Source organism: Lissotriton helveticus, chromosome 8 (genome assembly GCF_964261635.1).
Source record: "Lissotriton helveticus chromosome 8, aLisHel1.1, whole genome shotgun sequence".
NCBI classification, from domain to species: domain Eukaryota; kingdom Metazoa; phylum Chordata; class Amphibia; order Caudata; family Salamandridae; genus Lissotriton; species Lissotriton helveticus.
The window spans coordinates 868,164,550-868,186,168 of record NC_136069.1 but is presented as its reverse complement, the minus strand read 5'-3'; positions in this window follow the sequence as shown (position 1 = coordinate 868,186,168).

Genomic DNA, 21,619 nt, shown 5'->3' with positions numbered 1-21,619 from the left:
GAATTAGCATTTAAAAAACCTTATTTTACTCACACAAAACCATTGAAATTCCATATATAGTTAGTTGCACTAACTATATATCGCGCACCCGCAATCCACTGCTGATGATGTCACATATTACATCATTCATGACATGGTCAGTGACATCACTGATGACATCACTGATGACATCTCAAATGACATCACTGATGACATCACTGATGACATCATCCATTGACTGTGTGTTTCTGTAAAGTTTAAATATGTTTTACATATTGAAGAATGAGTAGATGTATAAGTGTCTGGATGAAGGATTTAGGTGCGTGACTGACTGTATGAGTGAGTGATTAAATGTGTCTCACTGAGTGCATGGGTTAGTGACTAAACTGTCTTAATTTGTGCATCATTATGTCTGTTGTTCTGTAAACTGCTGCATGTGTTGATCAGTAGCTATATGAGTAACTATATGGTTTATTGATTGATTGTCCAAGTATTTGTATGGGAGACTGAGTGTGTGTGTGGCTGGCTGGGAGATGTGTGACTCTGTGCAGATCAATGTGTACTTGTATCAATGATTGTATAAGAGAGTAAGTATGTGTTAGTATATGTTTGAAAATGTAAGGTACTCTATGTTTAAATGGAAAATGGAAAAAATAGAAAATGGAAGTGTGATTGATTCTTTACAGAACTGACTAGGTGTGTGAGTAACTCCATGGATGAGTGGCAGAGTGTGAGTGTCTGTATAGGTGTATGAGTGCATATGATAGTGTTGTAAAGATGAGTGATTGTATGTATGAATGATTGTATGGGTGAATGAGTGAATGTGTGTGTAGACGTAGGAATCAGTGAGTGCGTATGTAGTAACTAGTATTGGTGTGTCAATGGTTTCAAAAATTATACTCTGTATTTAACACTGGGTGTAACAGAGGTTTTATTAAAGTGTGAGGAGATGCATTGTATTGTCACATGAATGATATCATCAGTGATGTGGTCATTGATGTCAAATGAGATGTCATCAGTGATGTCATCAGTGATGTCATTTGAGATGTCATCAGTGATGTCATCAGTGATGTCACTGACCATGTCATGAATGATGTAATATGTGACATCATCAGCAGTGGATTGCGGGTGCGCGATATATAGTTAGTGCAACTAACTATATATGGAATTTCAATGGTTTTGTGTGAGTAAAATAAGGTTTTTTAAATGCTAATTCCTAACTATATATGGTCTATAACCTATGGTTTTTTCAGTGAATTTTCAAGGTTTTGTAAATGCTAATTCCTAACTATATACGGTCTATAACCTATGGTTTTTTCAGTGAATTTCAATGGTTTTTTAATAGCAAATATCATAAGCTGTCGAATGTCAAGTACGTGGTAAGTAAAAACATTTTCGTGTTTATGCACACTGATCTGCTTTCAATGCTGCCCCCCTCCCCCTCATTTCTATTAGGAGTACTCTCTCTTTGCAGATAGTGAAGGGTAGTTAACGCAGGCCTTTGCCCCCGTTGTAATCCGTCGTGCCTGCTTCTCTCTCCATTTCATTGATTGTTCTCTTTGGTTCATTCTCTATTTACAAACAAGCACAGAGTCGCAATACTCTGTTTAGTCTTTGCAGATAGCGAAAAATCGTGTAAAAAAACAAAAGGAATCGAGCAAAATCAGTAGGCCACTAATGGGATCTCTTTTTGACCTCGCTAAAATAGAAACATTAGGAACAACCTGTTGAAAATAGCAATGTGTATGTACATAAGCGGCGTTCATTTGTGTTCACAGTACCCCTTGTTGATTGTTTGAATCGAGCATTGAATTGTTCGAAGTTGGTTCTCTTAAGGATCTTCTCTGCCTGCAAACGAGGAAGAATAGGAATATTCTCTCTCCCTTTGCAGATAGTGAAGGGTAGGTAACGCAAACCTTTAACACGTCGTGCCTATTTCGTTCCTCATTGATTGATTGTTTGCCCGAACATTGACTGTTTGGGAATTGGTTCTTTTTGGAGGTATTCCCTGTTTGCAAATAAACGTAGGAAAATCTTTGCAAGTAGTGAAAGGGTAGGTAATGCGGACCTTTCTCCCCCGTTGTAATCTGTCATGCCTATCTACTCCCCACTGATTGATGCACCTGTTTCACCCGGACCATTTACTAGAGATAGGTCATCTGGCCCGACCAGAGAGCACCCCTAGTGAAAAGGACATATGCAATAATAACGAAGTGATCACTGTATCCTGTTAACAGAAACTTTAGCATGAACAACCTGGAAAGAAAGGAATAGGAAAACGAAAATCAGTAGGCCACTAATGAACTTTTTATTAAATAACAAACAAAGAAACGATAACAATACGTAATGATAAAACCTATTATTGTCCTAGAAACAAGAAACGTTAGAAGTAAGCCCGTAATAAGAAACCTGAAAACAGTAAGAGAAACCAAGTGTGACATTGCAACGGCCACAAGGCAACGAGGCTTCATCGCCCCTCACTGCCCCAAAACGTGTCTGTCCCACCGCCTGCCACGGCCAAATAACGGCAAACTGGGAAAGATACAAGTCAGCAGACATCCGCCCCATTCTGGAAACTTCCAAAGTGCAACAGGTTTCCGGCTACGCCCAGCCGGAAGCAACACATATAAGGCGGGTCCTGCTGCCAACCGTCGGCCAGGAGATCATCACGTAAGGAGTAGCCGGAGGAGAGGCCGAGGCCAGCGGGACCCGGCCAGGGGGGATTGACAACACTGGAGAGTTGCAGGGGGGGGGAATGTCTATGTCCTCGACCCTCCCCTCTCTCTCCCAGTCCGGCCGCGGTGGCACTTGAGAGTTGCAGGTTGTCCCCCCACTCTCTCTCCCGGTCTGGCCACCAACGGCCGGGGGCTGGGGCCGACGGGATCCGGCTGCAGCCGATGAGCCAAGGAACCCGTTCATGGGGCCAGAGCAAAGGGCGTCCGGCCGCCATCCACCGGAGGTCCGGCCCAAAGACGGACGGGACATTTCTTCTTTCTTTTATAATGGCTGCGACAACACTGGGGGGGGATGTCTTGCACATGCCTCCGACCCCCCCCCCTCGTCCTCATCGCCTGGTCCGGCCATAACAAATGTCAAGCGAGACGCCGTGGGGTGCACTGGGTGGGAGAGACGGGGCGAACAGGCCTCTCCCGCCTCCCCAGGTGGAGGCTTCCCAGCTGCACCCTCAGCGCTCCAGGCGCCCGGAAAAGGGTTCTTCCACTGTGGCGATGCTGCAACGTCTCGCCCGGCAGGGTGGAGCCCGTCCGCTCATTTGACCCCGCGATCGCCAGTAGCTACCGAACTCTCAAAATGGCGGTCGACCTGGCAAGAGCGGGCCCAGCATAAAGAAATGGCCCGGTCACTGGTTGACTCCACCACCGTAGTCCTCCACGACCTTGAAGATTCTAGAGGAGCCGCGGGAGTCCCCGACCCCCGCAGACACCCCCGATGGGGAATGACTGCCATGATCGCCCGTGGAGTGACGAAACTGTAGCCGCGGGACGTCGGCGCTCCCATGCTGGCGCCAGCCTCAGTTTGAATGACTAGAATCCTGCAGACCTCAGTTCCGGTGAAAGCACGGTGTGACCCGGTAGGAAAAATTGTTGCACCCCCTCCCCTTTTTGACTGATGGTTCAAACCACCGATCCTTTCCTTTGCCCTTTTAACGGAACTTTGGATTGCCTCCCCCCCCCCCCGCGGCGCCCCACGCCGTTATTTGCTGGGCGGCAACTTACTAGACATCACCTTCGTGCCATCTAGATTTCAGCGCGTTCTGCTGCCTTGGAACTATTCGCACAACAGACCGCTACTGATGACCCACCCCCAGGCAACATCTTCTGAATTTTCATAATTTGAAAGAACTAGTAACATGTCCTCATCAGGAATTTCCTCTTCAATCATCTCATCAGGAATCTCCTCATGAAAAGTCTGCAATGATGATTCTTGTAACTCTATGGTCTCCAAACATTCGATAAATTCGCCATCAAGAGATAATTTCATTAAATGTAGTGGATAATTCAAAAGAAATTGCCACGGTCTCTTCATTGTTTAAATGTTTTTACTGTTTTTGTTTTGTTGCATATATTTATAAGTTATTAAAGTTTTATATTCCTACTACTTTGTTGGAGTGCTATATATTTTTAATGTGACACATAATTGTAAAAACTTTGATGTACAAAGAGTCATCCCTGGAATCTTCCACTTCAGGCTCGGTCCCCTCCCCAATCACAATACAGGATGGTTTTCAGATAGTAGGAACGCGTGTGGTTTGACGGATCTCATCGGGTGTGGGCCTTGATCTACTATAACTACTTTGAAGAGGGGTGATTCTTTACAGCTGGGGCCATAAACTACATCTGCAGGGCTAGCTGATAGCCTGGACAATCGGACACAGAGGAAGAGGAGTGTCAGAGGGTGCGGTAGTGAATAGGGCGAAAGGGAGGTGTCGGGCGGGCACAGAGTGTGATTCTCAGGGAAGAGCAGCGCAGATGGGGGGAGGTTTATTGCCGATGCATAAGACAGAGAGCGGGGGTGACCAGTGCCTGGGGAAGATGCTTGCGAGGGTGGGGAGCCATACTACGGATCAACAGCGTGCAGAGAGTGGGTCTGGTCAAGGCATCTAAAATGGCTGCCGTGCACGACAAAAGTGTGGCATTTCAAAAAAGGCAAGATGGCGCAGACAATGTTTTTCAACACTTCCTCATTTCCTTCTAATCGAACGTTAACAGACGTTGGTGCATATTACCAAAGTTAAGCGATATTTATCGCTAACGATGCTTAGCAACGAATTTTTTACCACTAAGCATCGTCAGAAATTATCGCAGATAAACCTTGCTATTATCAAGGTTTATCGCAAATGCGATAAAAAACGGCCGCAATGCATGAATATCGCTAAAAAGTCAGCGATATTCATGCATTACCGAGCTAATGCTCTTAGCCATGTTATCCACCTCCCATTGGATAACATGGCTAAGAACTGCTCAGGGCAGGTGTTAGTTTTTGGAGATATTCGCGCTTGGCGCGAATATCTCCAAAAGTTGGTAATAGGAGATAGATATCTTGCATGTTGTAATGCAAGTTATTGTGGTATATGGAACTCATACCATAATCTCTCAGGAAAACAGAAACTGATCCTTTTGGGACCGCCTGAGAAGGCCTAGGGGGTGAGGGGTACTCTACTTTGCCCCCTTTTCACGTTCCGAACTATTTTATTTTACTCTCTTCTGTAATTACACAAAATGGCAGCGATAAGATGCATCAGAGACAGACAGTGAGAGAAAGGAGGCCGGAGATGAAGAAGAGATGTCAAATACACATTGGAGATAATATAGTGGGAGAAGGGAAGTAAATATGAGTAAACTTACCATGTAACATAAAAATGTTGCACTCTATACTATAAGTCTCATTTTATACTACAATCACTTCGCTACAACCTCATAAATTAAAAATAAAAATGAATAATGTCTCAAACAATTTTTGATTTCTAAATATAAATTTATTCTTCTGAATTTTCAAAATTTGAAAGAACTAGTAACATGTCCTCATCAGGAATTTCCTCTTCAATCATCTCATCAGGAATCTCCTCATGAAAAGTCTGCAATGATGATTCTTGTAACTCTATGGTCTCCAAACATTCGATAAATTCGCCATCAAGAGATTGATCAAAAAAATCATTCAAGTCATCTCCTCCTTGTGAGAATACTTCATTATTGGTGCTGTCAATTTCAATAAATGTAGTGGATAATTCAAAAGAAATTGCCATGGTCTCTTCATTGTGAGCCATTTTATTTTGAAATTGCTTGCTGTAAATTGCAGAAAAAAATAATCACTTTCATTTATCGTTTTTAGTAATACATAATATAAAACTAACTTTATCAAGTATTTAGTATAACAGAAGGACTGTAAATAAATAACAGAAAACATTTTTCAAATTATCTTAAAGTGTACAACATAGTTCCCCTTACAAATTAGCAACTCACCTTTTTAAAAGTAGGAGAAGTGTTAGTACTGTGTAAATCAAACACCAGAAATTGAGCACCAAAAATTCCTCACAAATGTACCTCAGACAGTAGTATCACAAAATGGCTGTGGTTTCCTCTCATTTTAGATATATACATAACCAATTAACTTTCATCACACACAAATACAAAACCAAAGTAACATTTTAATTGGTTCTAAATTTCAACACTTTCAAATGTGTTTTCCCCATGCAATTTTCCATAGGACATTTAGATACGTCTACAGCCTGAATGGCTGAACGGAATTACACCAAACTTGGCAAAATGGTACATCAAACCTAAGAGGTCAGGGAGGATCTACTATGCCCCCTTATGGTCATTTGCCCCTTCGCTTTGGCCTCCTCTTGTCTCTCGATCCTACCGAGAGACAAGATGGCGGCCGCTACGGACTGTTTGGAATGTTTACAGACGCCGGAGAACCAATCAGCTTCGCAAAGCTCCGTAACGCGAAAAGTACGCGAAGCGGAGCGCTGTTACAGATATATATCTTTTTTTGAACGTTAATTTCTCAAAATTCACTGGAGCACATATATTGAGACCTAGCAAAGGCACATCGGGCTACCAGTCCCTAATATTTTGCCAAGTTTCGTGCAAATCCATTCAGCCGTTCGATTATTATTATTATTTTTTTTTTTTTGCCCAGCGGGGCCCTTTTAAAACCTCCACATCAAACCTAGGGGGTCAGGGAGGATCTACTATGCCCCCTTATGGTCATTTGCCCCTTCGCTTTGGCCTCCTCTTGTCTCTCGATCCTACCGAGAGACAAGATGGCGGCCGCTACGGACTGTTTGGAATGTTTACAGACGCCGGAGAACCAATCAGCTTCGCTTCACAAAGCTCCGTAACGCGAAAAGTACGCGAACTGGAGCGCTGCCCGGTCCGCTGTTACAGATATATATCTTTTTTTGAACGTTAATTTCTCAAAATCCACTGCAGCACATATATTGAGACCTAGCAAAGGCACATCGGGCTACCAGTCCCTACAATTTTGCCAAGTTTCGTGCAAATCCATTCAGCCGTTCGGGCTAAAAGTGAGGCCAACCGCCCTATGGAAAACTCAATGTTAAAAACACGTTTTGGGACCCCCCTTTTTTCTCAGCCCCCCCTTGACAAACCCCCCCCAAATTGTCAGTGCCTGCTCAGAAACAAAATGTTCCATTTTCCTGAAAATTTCAGCCAATTCCGTCCACAAACGCCAAAGTTATTAGACATAGATTTTTCAAAAATCCCATAGAGAAAAAATCCTAACTATATATACCTACTGGCGACCGCCAGTAGGTAATATATATATATATATATATATATATATATATATATATATAAAACATGTTTGACCTGGAATACTGGAACTGCAGTGTCGGCGTCTGCCTTGAGGCTATCCTGGCTGATGAGGGGGACCTCGCCTGGCAGTTCAGGCTGGACTGTTCCCATTAGGCGCAGGGTCAAGACTGATTTACACATGGCTGGGTCCAAACTGGAATGGCATGGTGAGCAAAAAAACAATGGATTTAGGCCCAGATCTCTGTACTTGAGTGAATGTATGTCATTGTTCTCGATTCTGTCCATCAATGTTTTTTTTTTGCATGTGTCACCCCTGGTGGGACGGGTATGCTCAGACGTGAGTCCCGTGCTCTCCATGCCACTGGAGTCAAGCTATCCTGATTGATGAGGGCTGAAATCCCGAAACCAGTCCTAGGATGCTTGTTTCCTGTCCACGGGGTCAAGACTGAATTGCATATGGCTGGGTCCAAACTGGAATGGCATGGTAAGCAAAAAAAACATGGATTTAGGCCCAGATCTCTGTACTGGTGGGAATGTATGACAATGTTCTGTATTCTGTCCATCAATTGTTCTTTTTGCATTTGAGCTCCGAGGTAGACACAAATCTTGATAACGGGGCTAGAGCCCTAGATAAATCTGAAAAAACATCTACAGTGATTGAAAAGATGCGTTTGTTAGGCTTGGATCGCAACATCAATGCCAGGCAAAGGTCACTAAGAAGGGGAAGAGGCTGGGGATCTAGAGGAAGCGTAAGAGACGAACAAGTATAGAGCTACGGTCAGGTGCGAAAATGAAGGAGACCAAACAGAGCAAGTAGAAATACACATATATTATTGTCATTAACTTATCAGACCTGACAGTATCAGAAGCAGAGATCAACACCCTATCCCTGTGCCTTTCTTACTGCCATTGCACAAACTTTAACTATGCACAAACTCAAATTGACTTTTACAAATATTTAAGAAAATGAAAACTGAAAAAGTATTTTGAAAACAAAATACACAGTAAAGATCGTGGACAAGACTACTTGTGCCAAGAAGCACAGAGCAATTTGGTGATAGATGACCTGTACATTCTTAGGGATTTGGATGCATTAGAGAGAGCCAATGAGGATTTGAACATGGAAACATCATTTAAAGACACTGCTGATAGACTGGGCATAGACATTTATGGAACCAGTGTATCTGATTTTAAAAAGAAATCAACCTTTGTTTCCATACTTCCAAAAGATGCAATTGACTTATTTTCGGATCGAGTCATTAATGATCTAAAAGAACTCTTGAAATAGGATCAAGTAAAGTGTATTGGAAGGACACTACAGAAAAAGAAAGAAACTACACAAAATTATGGGCAAATTGAAATCAAGGACGGACATAGTGATCCGACAATCGGGCAAAAGGGAAAATTTAGTGCTACGGCCCCTGAGCAAATACAAAAGATCTCCTGATAAGGTTAGATATGGCCTTGTTGTATACGAGTATTGCACACAGAGATGGTCTAAATGCTCTTAGACATTTTTTGGGCACCAGGCCGATAAAGTCCTATCAACACTTGGAGATGCTGATCAAAATGGCCGAACTGTGCCTAGAAAACAACTTCTTCCTGTTTGGCAATGACATCTACAGGCAATTAAGTGCACAGACGTGGGTACCTGCTTCACCCCCAGCTATACGGATTTACACATGGGCTGGTGGAAGGAGCAGGTGCTCAGGGTCGAGTGTAAGGCAGAGTGGAAAAATAACATCAAGGTCTGGTGTCGTTTTATCGATGACCTGTTTATTGTATGGACAGAGGAAGATGAAAGGGCAAGAGATTTTATAGCAGCTCTAAATAATAATGAGTTAAATTTGACTTTTACAAGCAGCAATCAGTCAAGCACGTGTGCACTTTTTGGATCTAGAAGTTTTTATCAAAGATGGTAAATTGCACACACTCCCTTTTAGGAACCCTACTGCAGGGAACTCCATTCTCCACTCTAGTAGTTTCCATCATCAAAAGTTAAAACAAAGTATCCCCTACGCGGAACATCTCCGCATGTAGCAAAATTGCAGCAAGGCTAGATGTCTTAAGGAAGCTCAAACTGATTAAACAGTAAGATTCAAAGAGAGAGGCTACAATCAACTAGTCTTGGACCGGCATTGGTGAATGTAGATGGGATACCTAGAGAAGACATACTATTCAAAGAAAAAGGAGTGAAGACATCAAAAGGAGAAATGCACAGGAAGTGAGGATGATAACCGATTACAAAGCCTACCATGCAAGGGTGAGAGACTGCATAAATAATCATTGGCATCTGGTGAAAAGGGATTCATTGCTGAGTTTTCTTGTTCCCTCAAACCGCTCTTCTCTTTTAGATGAGCCATGTCCATGAGGCAACAACTGGTGGGAAACAGCCCAGAAATATTCGAAACGGAGAGTTGGCTGAAGGCTAGTCCAGGTTTTAACAAATGTTTTAGGTGCAAGGCGTGCAGACATGGAATCAACAAAAAGGAAATTCAGCTACCATTTTTTAACAAACCTTGGAAAATTCCACGCTTTTTCAATTGTAAAGCGACCATGTGGTGTACGTCCTCCAGTGCACTTGCCCCAAATACTATGTGGGGAGTACAATCCACATGGTCCATATTAGGATATTACAGCACCTTAGGGCAGTGAAGAACAAAGATAAGCCCGCCACATAAATGATATCCATGCAGGAAGAGTTGAAGACCTAAAGTATACTGTAGTGGACTCTGTCCCCAAAAGCAGACGAGGCGGGAATCGAGAAGGCAAGCTTAGGCAGCTAGAATCCAGATACATACTTATGTTTGACTGTAAGACACCTAGAGGTCTATACTCTGATGAAGCTATGCATGTCCACCTAGAGTAAGACTAATGCATAAATGACTGATCCATTAAGTAGAAGAATGAAATCCATGAATCATAATATCCATGTTTGTATGCTGTTTGAATGTTTATTATGTGATTTATCACTGAGGTGGAAAGAATCTTTTATGTAAATAAGATTAGGTCCCAATGGTGTTTTCTCTGTTATATGGAGTGTATTAGGCAGTCAGATAAAATTGTTATTTGAGCAATTGGGAAATACGGAAGAGGTTGTTAATGTTATGCCCAGATTAGATGGATTGCAATTGGAAAACGTGATCTTATGCACTTGCACTTAATGCCAAATTCCAGAAATATTTTCCATTCATGTATTTGCACTTAAGAACAATGATATGCACAGAAGCACTTCCACTTTATTATTTACAAGACCATACAGTATTTTATCTCACAATTAACATCATGCTATGGCATATGGTCTCATGTGTATTCTATTTGTTCTTCTAAAGTAGAAGCATTTGCAATTTATTTAAATACACATTTGCCCAAAAGCACTTGCACTTTGATAGTCATAAGGCTGGAACTAGAAATCCCTATCCAGAATAGGCATTAAGGGCCCCATTAGGATGGATGGCGGATTGCCATCTCCAGGCTGCCGGTAGTCACCACCGGACCGGCGGGGGCGATCCGCACGCCATCCTTGTAGCAAAGACCCCCCACCATATTACGATGGCTGGGGGTCCGCTGCGGACGGAAATACCGTCCGCCGCTTTTCCGCCCGATCAACAAGTCTAATAGACACCGCCAGCCATATTACAATGTGGGCGGGAACATGGCTTTGAAAGGCATGCGGAGTTTGCTTGCAGGGGCCCGTTGCGGCCCCCGGGGACTCTGGGGGGCTGCACATGGGGTTACCTATACTACCCCCCTGCATTTCAATGTACAACATGGCAGGCACCGTGCAGTGCCTGTCATGTTGTGCACTGAAAGGCACAACCTGCCTTTGTGGCATTGCTTTCAGCACCGCACATCGCAATGTTGCAAATGCACCATGCCCCCGCCAGTGTGGCAGGCGCATCCTAATTGGGAGTGCGAGACCGCCGCACCCTCAGCAGGTGGTCCCCTTTCCCAGGGGTATGGCGAGCGGACAAGTCAGTCAGTCAGTCAAAAACCACTTTATTCGATTTAGTTAAAAATCATAAAAGCATTCTACAATCACATCAGAAGAAGGGCAATACAAATTCATAAGGAGTTACAAAAATCATCAATCAATAGTATTTACATATGCATAAAAAAAAAGATGATATAAGAAAACATCAATAATAATTAATTAATATACAGTGTAAAAATACATCGTAAAAAGAGTAAATACTCAATGAGATAGATATTTAAATATGCACAGCATTTCCATTTCAGTCTTCTCTACAAAACCCTAATATAGCATTATTAAGTCTTCTCCTCCTAATCCTAACAGCAGCAACAAGATAATTGGCCACGCTAAACATGGCCAACGCAGAGTCCAATAATTGGAGATAGAGGAGGGCAGGTTTTGCCTGGTAAAAAGCTTTGTCCTTTAATAATGGTACCAGGTATTTCTGTCTGGGCGCAGTGAAAAAATTACAAAACAACATAAAGTGCATATTATTTTGCGTAGAAAAATTATCGCAATTACAGACAGGTGCGTCCTCCTCCTTAAACCAGCCTTGACTATCACACAAAACTGTGTAAATCTGATTAAACCGGAGTTTAACCAGAAGCCACCTATGGAAGTAAAAAGTAAAGTCCACATTTGTAAAGCGCACAATCACCCGTAAGGGTCTCTAGGCGCTGGGGGGCCGTCGGGAAGATTAAGCGAGCTATTGCCCAGAGTCACATGGTGCTGGGCTAACCTGCCGCCGGAGCCGGGGATCGAACCGTGGTCCCCAGATTCCAGCGTCAGTCGCCCTGGCCGCGGCGCCACACCTCTCCCTTAGCGCCTACAGCTGAAATACGCTGATGCAGGAGAATAGACTGGGTCAGGGCGGCAGAAGACATATGTGAAAGCATGTAACGTGGCCCTGCTCATGCAAGCACGCTCACGGCAGTAATGTTCAACACCACGATGATTGAGGACGCGAGAACTAGAGAAAAAGTTTGCCTCTCCCACCGCAGCATGGCCACCTTATTTCACGTATTGAAAAAGTTAATTGGGCGAGCAACAGAACACATGGCGCTCTCTTACCAATGTACTGTTACGTGTTACATTGTATTTCATGACAGGACTGTGACCCAGGGATATGGGAAGATGCTAGACTTTAGGCGTGATGCCTCAAACACAGTCCCAAATCGGTAAAACCTCTCCCAAAACTTTCTGTTTTCTGAGGTCTTGCAAAAGCGAAGCACTCCTTAGACGTCTGCAGTGATCCCATTGTATATGGCGGCTTCCCAGGGCACATTCCTGTGCATTTACTGATGTAAACAAAGAGAAGTGATCTTAAAACTGTAGGAGTGATAGATAGTGACGATAGTAAGGTACGGTTGTATAGTAAGGCAGGTGATGGTCAGGTAATGGGCTCTGACCGTGGGCTTAAGTAATTGGCGTTCCTCCCTCTCCACATTTTTCAATGTAATGAAATTGGCCTTCACCCAATCTAAATCAGATTTCTTTAGACCCTGGGGGACCAGAAAAATGTCAGGACGTCCCAGGTCCAGAGAACACTTTTGTATGTAAGAAAGCCAAGTAATGTTTTTGTAATTATCCAGATTTAAACAGTCCACCAGTATTTTATGATTCAGACCCAAGTTTTTGTTGGTCCAGAGCCTTATCCATAACAAGATAGGGGCCATGAGAAGGATGTCAGATATGTACCCAAGGCCAACTTCCTGGTGAACTGAAAACGTGGCTGTAGATTGGGGAAGCCCTAAGGTGGAACGCAGGAACTTATTTTCTTCCCTTTGTACTGATTCACTATTTACATAGCCCCACAAACCTGAGCCGTACCTGGCTATTGCTACTGATTTCGCCCTGTACAAGTTAAGTAAGGCACCAGTTGGCTTCCCGCCCAGTCTCCTGGAAAAACTTAAAATAGCGGTGGCCGAGCTCCTGACCGCTTTGGTTTTAGCTACAATTTGCGGAGCCCAACTCCCCTTAGTGTCAAAAATAACACCCAGGTACGTAAAAATGTTGACATTAGTGATCACGTCACCATTGCAGTAGAACTGTTTAGAATTATTTTTACCAGCCCCAAAAGCCATGACGTGAGATTTGGAGTTGTTTATCACTAAGTCTAATGATGACATAAAATCATTAAAAGCATTTAAAAGTTTTTGCAAACCTATCGGGGTCCGAGCTATTAAAGCTGCGTCATCCGCGTACAGGAGAACAGGAATACGAGTGTCCCCTGCACGCGGAGTATCCAAGGTAGCAGTTAAAAGAGTCTCCTCAAGTGAATTTATATACAAAGTGAACAGCATGGGAGCAAGAATGCAGCCCTGCCGCACGCCCCTACTGGATTTGAACCACGCAGTACAATTACCTTCTTGGTCCATTCTAATTGAGGCTTTTAAATCTTTATGTAGTTCTGCCAAAAAGTATACAAGGGGAGGATCAAGACCCAGCTTTAACAGCATGGTCCACAGCCGGGCTCTATTCACCAAATCAAAAGCCGTGGACAGGTCCATAAAAGCAACAAAAATTGACCCTTTTTTAACAATTGTGTATTTCGAAATTAACAAATGAAGATTTAAGCATTGGTCCTCAGTCCCTCTACCAGCACGGAACCCATACTGGGCATCTACTAGAATATCATTGTCTATGGACCAGGTGTTAATTCTAGCTAACAGGACTTTGCCCAAAATCTTCATAGAAGAATCTAATAACGAAATTGGTCGAAAACACTTAGGGTCGCTTCTTTGACCCTTTTTAAAAATGGGTACTATAATGGCACAAGACCACGTTTTTGGCAAACCCCCCTCATACACACAGTTAAAAACATTAGCTAAAATCTCAGCCCACATCTCAGAGTTAAGTTTATATAGGTCCAGGGGTACCCCATCCGGGCCCGGGGCTTTATTTGCAGCAGAGCCTAAAATTGCCAACTCTACTTCTGATTTGGTAAAATTTAATTTAGAGGGAGACGATGGGGAGTAAGGTATATTAAACGCCTCGGCTATTTCATTTGAACCATATATATTGGAGAAATGGTTAATCCAGTCAGCTTCAGAGATATTTGTTTCAAGATCCATGTTGTTAGTGTGGGAGAACAAAGGATTATTTATTATGGCCCAGAATTTGGAGCTATGTTTAAGAGTTATAGGGTCCATCAAAGAGTCCCATGATTCATCTTTGATGGCTTTTTTCCGAAGTTTAACTGCCAAAACATATTGTCTTCTTAAATGTGCCACCAAAGACCTATCTCTAGGAGATTGTTTAAGACCCTTCAGCAAAGCTGAGTGAGCCTGTGAGCAAGAGCGGTCAAACCATCTACACGCTGGAGCAGAACCCCTCCCTGGTTTAGCTCTAAGCTCTTTTTCTACTCTAGCACAGATAGCTTCAAAGGCACTCACAACCTCCCCCTCCCTCCTCTCTCCATTCCTACATTTCTCAATTTCGACTAACATATCTTGTACAATAAGACCATGAAAATCCTCTGGGCAGACTTTACACCATTTAAGGCGTCTTCCCTGATCTTTGCTCCTTACGTCCCTTGTAGAGCTAGCCCTTAATTCTCCTTTATGCAACCCAGAGAGGGCGTCCAAAACCAACAACACAGGATTGTGGTCACTAAACCCACTTACAATTGCATTATAAAACAATACGTAACGAAGGAGCCCTGGAGACATAAAAAAATAATCGATAATCGATTCACTGCCCCTTGCGTTATACGTGACCACACGGTTTATTGGATCTGAAAACCCCGGTTCATATAAGTCATTTGATGATAACAGGTTTTCCAATGCCACACCTTTAGGGCTATGTTCAAAGTGTGGCAGCGAAGTATAATCAGGACCGGTATCATCAATGATCTGACAATGGGACTTACACACATGAACATTAAAATCACCCATCATTATAAACTGGACAAAAGTGGTTTGTTTTGACATATATTTGGTTAAAAAGGCCAATAAACCATCTAACACAAAATTTGGGGGCCCCCCTGCATAGAATTATAACAATTTATTAATACAATCTTATTCCTGTCAGCCAAGCAAATTTCCACCAGCTGAAAATAATGCGAAGCACTGGGGATTTCTCTAACATTCCCTGCAATTTTAACTGAAACAAGGAGTAGCAAACCCCCTCTATCCCTTCCTGATGTAGAGCTCTGGGCATCAACAAAGAAAGAAATGTATCCATCTACCCAGAAGCCTTTATCTTTCGTCCAAGTTTCTTGTAAGGCAACTATATCATGGTTCTTCACTGATTGTAACCAAATCAGATCGTCCTGTTTTGCCCGTAGGCCCGCAATGTTCCATGATAATATCCGTATGTGCCCTCCACCTATTTGTAATGGGTCATTTATAACAGTTTCAACTCTGTCCTCAGGTGGAGCCACCTCAGTATTGCCTGTACATAGGCGAGTCAGGTTTTCCTGTTCAGGTTCAGGTTCTAGTCATTCAATGTCTATTCTATCAGCTAGAGCCGAAAACATGTTTGACAATGGAAGATCATTAGAGGGTGTGTTTCTAACAGCATTTACCACCCCATTACCTTTGGTTGGCTTAGTCATCCAGACATTAGTAGGCATAGGTGAGATAAGTTTATCCTCTGCCCAGGTATTATCAGTAAACTGTAACTTATTGATCTCCATAACACCTGGTCTATAAAGACGAGGATAAAAAAAGCCAAGGGGCATCGCCCGAACCCCTTTACTTGCAGAATCCAGAGGGGAGTCATCCCAGAAAAGTCGACTAGCGACATTCTTGGATTTGAAATTTACAATGACACAATCTCCAGATACCTCTTTCTTGCTTCTGCCCACCCAATTTACCCGTCTACTTGTTACGATATTGTCTGCAATATTACTTTCTCCCGTGCAGTTAGCATTACACCATTTTTTAACGTGCCTAAGAAGGGTCTCATGTTGTTCCACCACCCCGTCTTCAAGTTTGGGCACGTTAACCAAAATTGCAACAAATGGTGTTGCATCCGGAGGTAAATTTATTGGGGGAACCCTTTTTTCCACTGCCCCCCACTGGCCTCTAGGCCTTGTGGAGGAACTTGCACTGTTGCCAGCCTCTGTTATGGGAATATATATCCCATTATCTACTTTCCCTTTTTGTGGCACAGGGTTAACAATAGGCAGAAGAGGGATAGCAACCGGCCTGATTGTGGGTGGGTCACCAACTTTAGGGGCAGACACCTGCACAACTGAAGGACATGGAGCCGAAGGCATAAAAGAAGAAGGGGCCCGAATGCTAAGAGCATCATTGATGCGATCACATTTTGCCATAAGGTTCTTAACACAGTCCTTCAGAGTTTCATTAATGTCCGAGGCGATCTGAATTAAGGCAGTCTCCAGTCTTTCTGTGAACAGTTTTTCCAATAAGGCCATAATGCCCTCCTCCGTTACAAAAGTTGGCTGGGTAGAGCCAGCCATAGTTAAAGCAGACCTTCCAACCTCCCCGGGGTTCATAGGAAAGTTAGGTATCACAGTTTCAGTTACAGCCGGACATGGAAGAACTGTGGCGAGTTGGGATAAAGTAGGTCTACAAGCCTCAATGATAACCCGAGGCTCCAACGGAATACAGTTTATAGCAGAGGAATTGGATGTATCAACAATCCCAGGGCTAGGGACAAGGCCTAGTTCACGCTCGGACTCAGCGATCTGCGATGATAATTCCCCCACCTTTGTTGTTAAGTATGTCAGTATGCTGGTAGTATACTTTGGCACCTTCGCTTTTGCTTCATCTGCCGCTGATGTAACCAATTTACGCTTACCCATGATTAATGATGTTACGGACGTGGCCCGTCCCGTCCCTGGTCGTCCTTGGACGGCCCGCCCTCTGCCCGGGCTCCGCCCGGCGCCGTCCGCGCGCGTCCGCGACGCGGAGGAAGCTATCGAGCGCCTCCTGGCGCTTGTGCAGGAAGTGGGCGGAGGTAACTGCAGGGCTCGCTGGGAGTTGTGGTCTGCTCCGCTCCGCGGCCGTGCGATGGCGCTGCACAGCGGCGGGGGCGACCACAACGTCAGGGACCCAGCGGTGCTGTGTGGCAAAGGCGATGTAGGCAGCGTCTCTGCGACCCCTCCTGGAGCCGGTAAGTCTTTGGTTTGGACAAAGTCCGCCCGTCATACTAATGACCCCCTAAGTTTGAATGTGGTGGGTAGTTGAAAGATCTAAAAGAAGGAGCATCTCTGTACCCTCATTGCGTAATGACACACTAAGAGGCTAAATTAGCCAGGGTTAGCCTAAAATAAGAGATTAGATTAGGGTGTCTGATTTTGAAGGTAGCTAGAGCACTTACACTTTATGTGCAAGATATGAGGCAACTGCACTCACACTCTATGCGAACTACCAAGGAAGAAATTCATGCAAAGATACCCGAGGCACATAATTGATTAACGTTTACACATGTTTTTTGGGCAGAAGGGAATTTCACTTATTTGCACATAAAGTATAAAATTTCTTAAAACAAAAATTAAAAATAATCAACAGAGAAACTAACGAAAAGTAATAACAATAAAAATAGATTAAAAAAATAGAAAATAAAAATTTGGAAAATGAAATATTGTAATAATAAAGTTAAAAAGGTACGATGAAAATAAATGTATGTGCAAAAAATAAAAAAATACAGAGGCACTCAAAAGTAAAAATGTAATTGACACAATAAGAGAACTCAGTATGTGTCTTTTGAAGTATGTTGTCTATGTCCATGATATCATGTGACTGTGTTTTTCAAACAACATAAAAACAATTGCACTGTGATAGATCGCTGTGTGAACAAGGCAGGGGATCCTGCCAAAACACATTACAGCCCTGTAATAAAATAAATAAAAAATATTACCTGAAATACTGGAACTGCAGTGTTGGTGTCTGGCTTGAGGATTTTGTTTGCAGGATGAGGTTGGAGATATATATCGGTCACCACTCTTTAGTTATAGATACATCAGTGTTTCCAAACAAAATGCATTTTTGTGACGCTAATAACTTTGGCACCATTTGATGAATCTCCATAAAACTTTATTACACACAGCTACAGCCTAAACTACTGAATAGATTTACACCAAATGTGGCAGAAAGTTATATCTAGGTCCAGAAAGAGTGCTTACTGTGTTTTGGTGTAGTGAAGCGGGCAAGGAAACAGATTAAAAGATTGCTCCTGCCTAAAGGGAGCAGCATTGTTAGCTGCTCCCTGTGTCTGGGGCTTCTGGGGCCTTGGGGCTCTCCACACATCCCCCAATGATAGTGGGGTGTGTGCCCTAGGTGGACTCATGGGCACCTACCTTTTGTTGGGTGTACCCTGGGGATGGGGTTCCTGGGCCAAAATTGGCCCTGGGAGGGGGCCCGAAGTCTGTGAGTTTCAAGGGTTGGATTAAAGTATTGTAATTAAATATTATTTTATGTTAAAATAAAATCGAAATTCAATGAAAAAAACAAAGGTTAACGTGACGTTATAGGTAGATGAAATGTTCGGTAACTACATAACGTTTAAAGCTCTAAACACCACTAGAATTCACCAGTTATAGTTATAGTTATAGTTATCTCAAGTAACTAACTTATGCCCTAAGGTAACTATAACTCATGCCCTCGCAATGCACTGCTAATTACCCTACATATTACAACACTTGTGACATCTTCTTTGATATCATTGATAATATCACTGCGCATGGCGAGGTTGTGAGTCATTCTTACCTAAAGGCACGAGTTACAGTTACTTGAGATAACTACAACTGGTAAATTTCAGTGTTTTTTAGAGTTCAAAATATTACATTGTTACTGGATGTTTCGCCTAACTAAAATGTTACTTTAACCTTTTGTTTTTCCAGTGAATATAAATGTGTGTGTGTATGTGTGTGTGTATAGATAGACAGAGACAGACAGACAGACATAGATAGATAGATAGATAGATAGATAGATAGATAGATAGATAGATAGATAGATAGATAGATAGATAGATAGATAGATAGATAGATAGATAGATAGATAGATAGATAGATAGATAGATAGATAGATAGATAGATAGATAGATAGATGGATGGATGGATGGATGGATGGATGGACGGACGGACGGACACTTTGAAATGCAGCTTTCTAAGATTGACTGTGCATCGAAAAAACAGGTTGATGCAATCTTACCAAAGCTCATTTGTCTCCTTATAGAAGACTAGCCTCTTGTCACTTTTTCAATCAGACAGAAATTGAAGATAAATGTAAAACTAAATTTGCTATCACAAAGTACTTCCCATTACTGCTGACTGTGACACATGCTGCTGGTAAAAGTTTCAAGGTACATCAGCTTTTTTTAGCTTTATGGAGGCAGAGCTAGAATTAGCTGTGTGTGCTTCAGCATCCTTCGTGATAAATGGAGTGCTCAGATAAGTAATCTGATTCAGGCATTGTGCATTCAAGCTGTGTGGTGCCTCAGCACAGAACCAGCTGCTAGGGTACAACATCGGGAACCTCATTAAAGGTGTGCAAGGCACAAAAGATTAATCACGTTTTTAGTCCCTGAAACCGTCAGTAAAAAGAAACGAGACATTTTAAAAACCGAAAACAGGCCTTGGGGACTTGATCCAGGGGAGTGTTTATTTTTGGAAGCTGAAATTGTTGCATTTTAAAGTGATGGATTCCTTGAGAGAACAGAAGTAATGCAAAGAAATTGTAGCGATATGTCTACTGCTCTGAGCGCCAACATTTTAACCAGCAGATTGTCATACAGTTTTCAATCTGAAACCGTTGTGAGCAGTTAATTAAAAATTCAATGCTGCCCTGCTCATTCAAAAGGAGGCCTCGGGGATGAGTGTAAGCCCATCCGGGACAATCCTAGTGCATTCCTCAAAGATAATACACATCACGTCCATCTCGATTGGGGAGCCTGCATTCGCCTATCCAAAGAATTGTGTCTAACGATTCTGTTTCTAATACTGAGGTTTTACATTTCAGTTGTGTTTTGAGAATTCCAAATGAAATTAGTTTAAAATTCAAGGAAGCGTACATGTGCTGAAGAGGAAAAACAGATAGATGGATAGATAGATGGATAGATAGATAGATGGATAGATAGATAGATAGATAGATAGATAGATAGATAGATAGATAGATAGATAGATAGATAGATAGATAGATAGATAGATAGATAGATAGATAGATAGATAGATAGATAGATAGATAGATAGATAGATAGATAGATAGATAGATAGATAGATAGATACTCTCTTTTAGCAACTGATCTGCCTGTATGCCACCAAATACCACTCTGATGCCAAAGGCAGTTTTTCTGCATTACAATTTACATTTTTAATCAATGCTAGAATAGTTCCTCTGCTAGCCGTCTGCTCTGTTTTTTTGCCGGAAAAATTTGTCCATTGTCCCAAAATCAGACTAGGCCATGGTAAATAAGAAACTTCTAACGTGCCAGACTGCATTTGTATTTTATCTTCTTCCCACTTCATGTCATTCCATACACCACTCTTCACTGGCAGAGAAAAAGTACTGACATCAGGCCTCTTCTGGGCAGTGACACGCCTCACGCCAGGATACCTACATCAATAGGTTGGTACCGGATGTCTTATGACCATTTTTCACTCAGTGAACTCCATTCTGTACTTACCGCTTGCCCTCCACGTGGTCATGCTGGCACCTGATTCAATAAATGCAGTAGTATGCACCCCCAGGATGGCGTCGACCACCACCCTAGGCAAAGCTTCAGTGCCAGCATCCAGCACAACCTTGGATTCAAGCAAAGCCTCTGCCACTCATCCCATTGCTACTGGGCTGTTCTATAGCCCTAAGACTGCATGAGGCATCACAGAGGATTGCCTGCCCTGGGAAGCATTGTTGTGTGTTCTGCATTCCCTCTCGTTCTCTGTGATGAAGCAATCTGGGATGAAGCCAGAAAGCCTCTTCCATCTTGAGACCACACTCCATCGATCTTTCCTATGATGCAAAGGGCCCACTCTATTAATTAAAATTCAAGGACCTTTTTTCGAAACTCCCTTTTGGTTTCCTTGTTCCCAGTTCTACCATGGTTTGACTTGTGGGGGTTCATTCACTCTTCATGTGATCCGCCATGGGGGTTTCTTGAACCATGCATGTGGGCTCCTTTGCTGGATTTAGCACTTTGGGACAGAGACCAGAGCCCTGCATCACGAGTCCTCCCGCCGCCGCTTTTACACCTCAGCGGCCGCGGAGCGGAGGACTCGTACTCCCAAGTACACCTGCGGCGGCGCACCCAGACGCCGTCACTAGAGCGCACAGAGGCGCTTTAAAAAGTCTATCACCCCCGGCGGAAGCGGGCTCCTTTGCTGGATTTAGCACTTTGGGACAGAGACCAGACCGGGAAGCGCCCTGCATCACGAGTCCTCCCGCCGCCGCTTTTACACCTC